Below are 6,897 nucleotides of genomic sequence, written 5' to 3'. Positions count from 1 at the left end.
TCCTATTCATAGTTTATATTTTAACAGTTAGGTATACTGTCTTTGCATGTTCTTGTCTCAATAAATATTTTTGGGACAAAAATGTAAGTGTTCTTCTGGAACGTGGTTAGTTAATATTCGTTCATGAGTAAAACAAATTGGGTGTTTTAAAAATACCCACACGAATCAACTTTCTTATTTGGAAGCTTCAAAACAAGGGTGAATATTGCACACCATCCATCCATTTTCTGTACCGCTTTATCCTAACTAGGGTCGCGGGCGTGCTGGAGCCTATCCCAGCCATCTTCGGGCGAGAGGCGGGGTACACCCCGAACTGGTCGCCAGCCAATCGCAGGTATTGCACACCATGTAGTTTATAAATACTGTAGAAGCTAAATGATCAGTACATAAAGTTTCACAACAAATCCATCCATCCATTTTCTGAGCCGGTTCTCCTCACTAGGGTCGCGGGCGTGCTGGAGCCTATCCCAGCTGTCATTGGGCAGGAGGCGGGGTACACCCTGAACTGGTTGCCAGCCAATCGCAGGGCACATAGAAACAAACAACCATTCGCACTCACAGTCATGCCTACGGGCAATTTAGAGTCTCCAATTAATGCATGTTTTTGGGATGTGGGAGGAAACCGGTGTGCCCGGAGAAAACCCACGCAGGTATGCGGAGAACATCCAAACTCCACACAGGCGGGGACGGGGATTGAACCCGGGTCCTCAGAACTGTGAGGCTGACGCTCTAACCAGTCGTCCACCGTGCCGCAGTTTCACAACAAATAAAAAACAATAATAATAATAATTGAAGCTCATATAAAATGAAGAGGCGGCACGGTGGACGACTGGTTAGAGCATCTGCCTCACAGTTCTGAGGACCTGCCTGTGTGGAGTTTGCATGTTCTCCCCGTGCCTGCGTGGGTTTTCTCCGGGCGCTCCGCTTTCCTCCCACATCCCAAATAGGCTAGGTTAATTGACGACTCTAAATTGCCCGTAGGTGTGAATGCGGATGGTTGTTTGTTTATGTGTGGCCTGCGATTGGGTGGCAACCAGTTCAGGGTGTACCCCGCCTCCTGCCCGATGATAGCTGGGATCGGCTCCAGCACTCCTGCGACCCTTGTGAGGAGGAAAATGGAAGGATGGATGGATAAAATGAAGATTTCTCTGTGCTTAAATGTGTTACAACACTAGGAAACTGAAGTCAACCTGTTTCAAATACATATAAAATAAGCAAACATTTCGTTGAAGCGAATTAATATTTTTGTGTTGAATTAACAAAATTAATTTGAAATAAAGGGTTTCATATAAAAGTATAATTCTGCAGAAATAATTAGTACAGTGTAATCATTTAACAACAATAAAAGAAAAATGTGGTAATGTGGCCAACCAGGATTATTTTCTAAATGTCCGATAGATGTCGCCAAAGTTCCTGAAGGGAGGGAAGTCACTTCAGTTAACAGGCTCGTGAGCTATCAGTCTGCCTTCCTGCCCGTCCACTGATAGAGCCGTTGATACGGATGAAGAAGTGTTCTGTGCATATTCATATCTGCATTGCCGTTGCGTGTATCCTGACCAAGAGCCTTTCCCAGCTGATTTTGGGCAAGAGGAAGAGTACACGCTGGACTGGTCGCCAGCCAATTGCACAGCACGTATAGACAGACAAACATTCAGCTGGAAAAAAAAAAACCCTTGGAGCCAGTCGGGCCACCCCTCCAAAGACGTACTAGGACCAACACTGCACTCGCTGGCAACAGGTAGTAAGGGACCATGTGCGGGGTATTCTTGATGTGTTGTCGTTGCAGTGTCTAAAGCAGTGCAATTGTTTTGTCTTTGATATGGGCCAATGTCTGCCATCTCTCAGGGCCTGAGGCAATTGTCTGGGTTGCCTGTCCTGCTGCGGTCATCAGCCAATTGCAGGGAACATGTATAAACATACAAACGTTTCGTCAGATTCAGAGAACTTAATTTATCCTTGTGGTTTCACACCTATGGAATATTTAGAGATTATTACTAACCACTAGGTCACCCTGCACCCGTGTCTGAAACATGTATTATGTTATTACTGAATATTATTATTGTTGAAAACGGTAGTACAGCCCATTCAAAATCCTTTCCTTTGAAAAATACAACAATTTAGTCATTTGTGCACTCATAAATACATTAGCAAACAGAGGTTTAAGCATACTACAAATTGTTGTTATGAGGGATGCCTCTATTAATGCAAATCCTAATATCTTTTGCACTATGCAGAATGTGAAAGTTCCAGCAGTCATCCTGCATGCCACGTCTCATCTACTGCACTTGCATGTTAGTTTTATTTCCTCTGCTACAGTGAATCATCGTCTACTGAGAGACTAACAGAGAAAAGACTGAGTTTGTAGGTTTATTCCCTGAAATCTCCCAACCTCTAATGTAAGCAGGAGCCAGCTGTGACCACTTGTAAAGTTGTTGTAATTCTCCTTTGGCCTATAAACAGGAAAATACATAATATTAAGGCTTCATACACACATCTCCAAAAAAATAAATAAAAAATACTCTTCACTCTGGCCTTGTATGGCAATGGAGTTCATAATGCCTGACTGCAGCCCATTAATGACAATTAAAAAACAAAATTTATTTTGTCCAGCTTTGGTAAAAGTAGTCGATTTGTAGATGTTATGGTGTAATTACTGTTGTTGTAGATCATTTCTGTATTTCTACAGTTATTCAATATGTAACTTTGCCAACACTGCATAATCAAGTGCAATTACAGATAGGTTAAAAGGCATGAAAAGTACTGTAAAGTGCCCCAAAATCAAAAGGATGGATACTGTTTGAAATTCTAACTGTGAGTCAGATTTTGCTAACCACTGGAGTACCCGGAGAAAACCCACTCAGGCACGGGGAGAACATGCAAACTCCACACAGGCGAGGCAGAACAATGAGGCAGATGTGCTAACCAGTCGGCCTACTTTGTCATCATTTTAGTTAATTGTAACCTTTTCGTGATGACCTTTCTTCATTGGTTGGCTGTGTGAAATAACGTAACATTCTATTGCCTTCAAGTTAAGTCCAAGTTACTGTCTCAAAACCAGCTAGTTTGCATATTGCCTCTTTTATAATGAGATCTGAGAGATGTGACAAAAAAACTGTATCCACTTAAAAAATGGCTTTTGTGTTTTTGTTTAATTTGATTCGTAAGTATTTAATGTATTTTAGTGTAGTGGTTCACTTCCAAGACCACATAGGGGGCTCTCAGGGGTTTGGACAGGTCCATCACAGGGCTGACAAGCTGACTACATGTACAGGCAATTTAAAGTGACTAATTAAGATTTGTGTTTGTGGTATGTGGACAAAAACCAGAGCAGCCTGAAGAGAAAAAATGTAGCCAAAGCAAAGAGGAACATGAAAGGTCTTCTCAGAAAAGTACAGCTGGACAGCAGATTCACACCCAGAGGCAAAAGCAGTAACCATCAAGCTTGGTAAAATGCTGGACAAAAAGTTCATTGTCAAATTTATAGTGCTTCATGGTAAATAAACACTCCCTAAATTCCATGTACAGTAATTATGTTAAACTTGTCTTCTATACAGTAAGATTTGTTAACTATGCTATTGTTCTTAAATTGTTGTTTGTTCTAAATGACTACTGACTTGGAAAAGGGAAAATGGGTTCAGTTGGCACCACTGGAGGATTGATTTAGTTGTACTACTGGTAATCTGAGACGAAAAGGGAATAGAAATACAAGCAGTATATTGCTGAATGGGTGACATGCAGCAACAGTATGTCATAATCCATAAAATACTTTTTGGTCAAATAATTGGCAACATTAGAGAGTGTTCAAAAAGTAACCCACGTCTAACAATGGGTGAGCAAAGGTGGGAACTCGGAAGACATGGTCGATAATATAGACTTGCAATGGAATAAAAAAAACAAAAAACACTTTTTGTCATTATTTGTAAAACAGCCATTATGACTTAATTGCAGTACAGTACATGATAAATATGTTCTGTAAAAAAAATCTCTGGCCCCATCCTGTGACTAATTTGATATAGAAGAAACAACCATGCCCGAGGAAAAACAACCAATAAGAGACTGAAGGCGTGACTTACAAAGTGTTGATCATTTAACGCGCACTTGTGTGCACACTCATCGCGGGCAAACCCTGCGACTTCACCAAAAATAAAACTTCAAATATTAACATTGTGGGCACTATTTCGTAAATTTGATATAGAAGAAACAACCATGCCCGAGAAAAAACAACCAATAAGAGATTGAAGGCGTGACTTATAAAGTGTAGATCATTTAACGCGCACTTGTGTGCACACTTATCGCGGGCAAACCCTGCGACTTCACCAAAAATAAAACTTCAAATATTAACATTGTGGGCACTAATTCGTAGACGGTGGATCTGCAGCGGGGCGCGAATGCTGGCGTACCCTGAATTTTGTGCAAGCGCAAGGCTTGCTGCGAGTGTTTGCCAATTTGATAGACCAGTCTACGGCAAGCTGGGCATTCAGGCAAAGCAAGGTTATGTCGTTTGATATGTGCCAAGTGACAATTTGGCAGCAGAAAGTCGATCTAAACCTATGCATGCTGAAACCGCATCTAAATCTTGACGCAGCTGGTCTAAGGCGATTTTGATTAATTTGATCCGAGCACAGGCAGACAGATTCTGAGGTCCGCGGACATGTGTGGTGGGTGTCGGACGTATTCCATTTATAATTATGTGAACAGGGGGCATCAAACCCTCAGAATCTTTGTAGAAATCAATTCATTCAACGCGTGATTATTATTATTATTATTGTTATCTTTTAAATCCTCTCACTGGCCTGCACAGCTATGGGGGGTACAATTTGGTAGTTACTCGGACATATTTACATCAACAGCGTTGATCACCAGCTCATTCTGTATTTAATAAGGGTACCCACTGACATTATCAATTGCCACACCAGCCAAGAGCAGTGACAATTATCCAGTCACGCAGGGATCACTGCGATTACGCATCATCCTCTTCCGCACAGACGTCTCCATGCGAGACTGTCATTGTGCCACATTTAAAGGGAATGAGAGGAGCCGCTTTGATTGGACATGAGTGAAATCGGCTGTGATGACCTTCTTTTAAATACGCCTACTTGCACGCATTTGTAAAATGACCACAACACGGTCTGACCCACTGTCACGCAGGATTTACACCGTTCAGAAAAATATAGCCCTTAGTGTTATAGTAACGTAACGCTCATAATGACAAAGGAGCTTTTCTGGGGGTAACAAGGTCAGTGCAAGAATTATAGCTCACTTTACTTACCTTATTTATCACGGACGGCAATGCCGTAAGGGCAAAACCCAAAAAAGAGACTCTAGGTAAGAGGTCCGAAAATTATTAATTCAATGACAGAGCATGTGATGGCGAGACATACGAAGCTAAAGGGACTCACAACCAGAGAGAATCAAAAAACAGATAACGCAGGGAGACAAATGGTATTTTATTGGAAGTAAGTCTAGTCAGAGGTCCCACCTTAAGGCTGTAATCACGTATAAATCGCCTATAAAAATTAGCAAAACCCAAAAACCTCTGCAACTGCTTCCTTGACGTTGGAGTTGTCCAATCAACCACAGTCTGGATCTTGGCTGGATCGGCCCGAAGCTGGCCCTTCTCCACGATGAACCCCAAAAACTGTACCAACTCTGCATGGAACTCACACTTCTCAGCCTTGATGTAAAGACGGTTTTCCATCAAGCACTGCAACACCATGCGGACATGTTGGCGATGTTCATGTAGATCACAGGAAAAGATTAAAATGTTGTCCAAATACACAAAACAGAATACATTTATCATGTCCTGCAGCACATCATTAATAAGACACTGAAACACAGCGGGTGCATTCGTGAGTCCAAAAGGCATGACTAAATACTCAAAATGACCTAATGGGGTATTGAACGCAGTCTTCCACTCATCTCCCTCCTTCATCCTCACCAGGTGATAAGCATTGCGCAGATCTAATTTTGTGAACACCTTTGCAGACTGCAAAGGGGCAAATGCCAAGTCCAACAGTGGGAGAGGATACTTATTCTTTATCGTGATGTCGTTGAGACCCCGGTCGCAGGGTCCCGTCCTTTTTATCGATAAAGAAACCAACTGGCGACGACGAGGGACAAATCAACCCGGCAACTAGCGAAGTCGAAATATAATTCTTTAATGCCTCTTGCTCTGGCTTGGAAATCTGATACAGCCTTGCACATGGTAGTGGAGCCTCGGGAATCAACTCTATGGAACAGTCGTATGGACGATGCGCAGGCAAAGACTGGGCGCGATCCTTACTGAACACTAGTTGCAAATCATGGTACTCAGCCGGTACATTAGCCAAATTGATGTGCTCGTCTTGAACACGGGGGGTAATAGTCAACATGGCAGACTGCAGGCAATGAGAATGACAAAATAGGCTCCAATTCACAATCTGTAGTTGATCCCAATTAATATCTGGATTATGAAGTTTTAACCACGTTAATCCCAGCACAACTGGAGCAGATTGACAGGGCATTACAAAAAATCGCCACAATTTGATGTGGTTACCCGAAAGCTTTAAACACAGTGGAGCCGTAATATGTGTTGTAACCACCAGGAGACGCCCATCCAAATCAAGTACTTTTCTAGGTTTGCCAAGTCTGTACATTGGAAAATTTAGAGTCATCACACAGGAGTCCACAAAACACACATAAGCTCCGGAGTCAATTAACGTGGAAACCTTCACACTGCTGCCAAATCCCGATACTTCGCCCGGCAATTGAAGTCTCTTGTTGTTGGATCCAGTTCTCAATTCACTGGGTACCATGTCTTCATCAAAATACTCACACGATGAGAAGTTCTTTCCGGAGGCAGAAGGCGCTGTCACCACCACCTGGCCGCTCTGCTTGGAACGCGTAACATCACTTCCC

General features: G+C 42.5%; 1 protein-coding gene across 2 annotated transcripts in view; it reads right to left on the bottom strand.

Moving 5' to 3' along the window:
• kiaa0513 (KIAA0513 ortholog) overlaps positions 1-6,897 on the bottom strand; it is a 62,828-nt gene that overhangs the window by 133 nt on the left and 55,798 nt on the right. Inside the window, exon 14 of one of the 2 annotated variants that reach the window (XM_061677432.1) lies at positions 5,436-5,704. The exons of the other annotated variant lie outside the window; for it this stretch is intronic. The gene's annotated coding sequence lies outside the window, so the exon portion shown is untranslated. Of the gene's footprint in view, positions 1-5,435; positions 5,705-6,897 lie in introns of those variants that run through there. 2 annotated transcript variants of the gene reach the window in all.

The sequence above is a fragment of the Phycodurus eques genome, chromosome 5 (genome assembly GCF_024500275.1).
Source record: "Phycodurus eques isolate BA_2022a chromosome 5, UOR_Pequ_1.1, whole genome shotgun sequence".
Classification (NCBI taxonomy): domain Eukaryota; kingdom Metazoa; phylum Chordata; class Actinopteri; order Syngnathiformes; family Syngnathidae; genus Phycodurus; species Phycodurus eques.
This window is presented reverse-complemented; position numbering and strand designations above follow the sequence as displayed.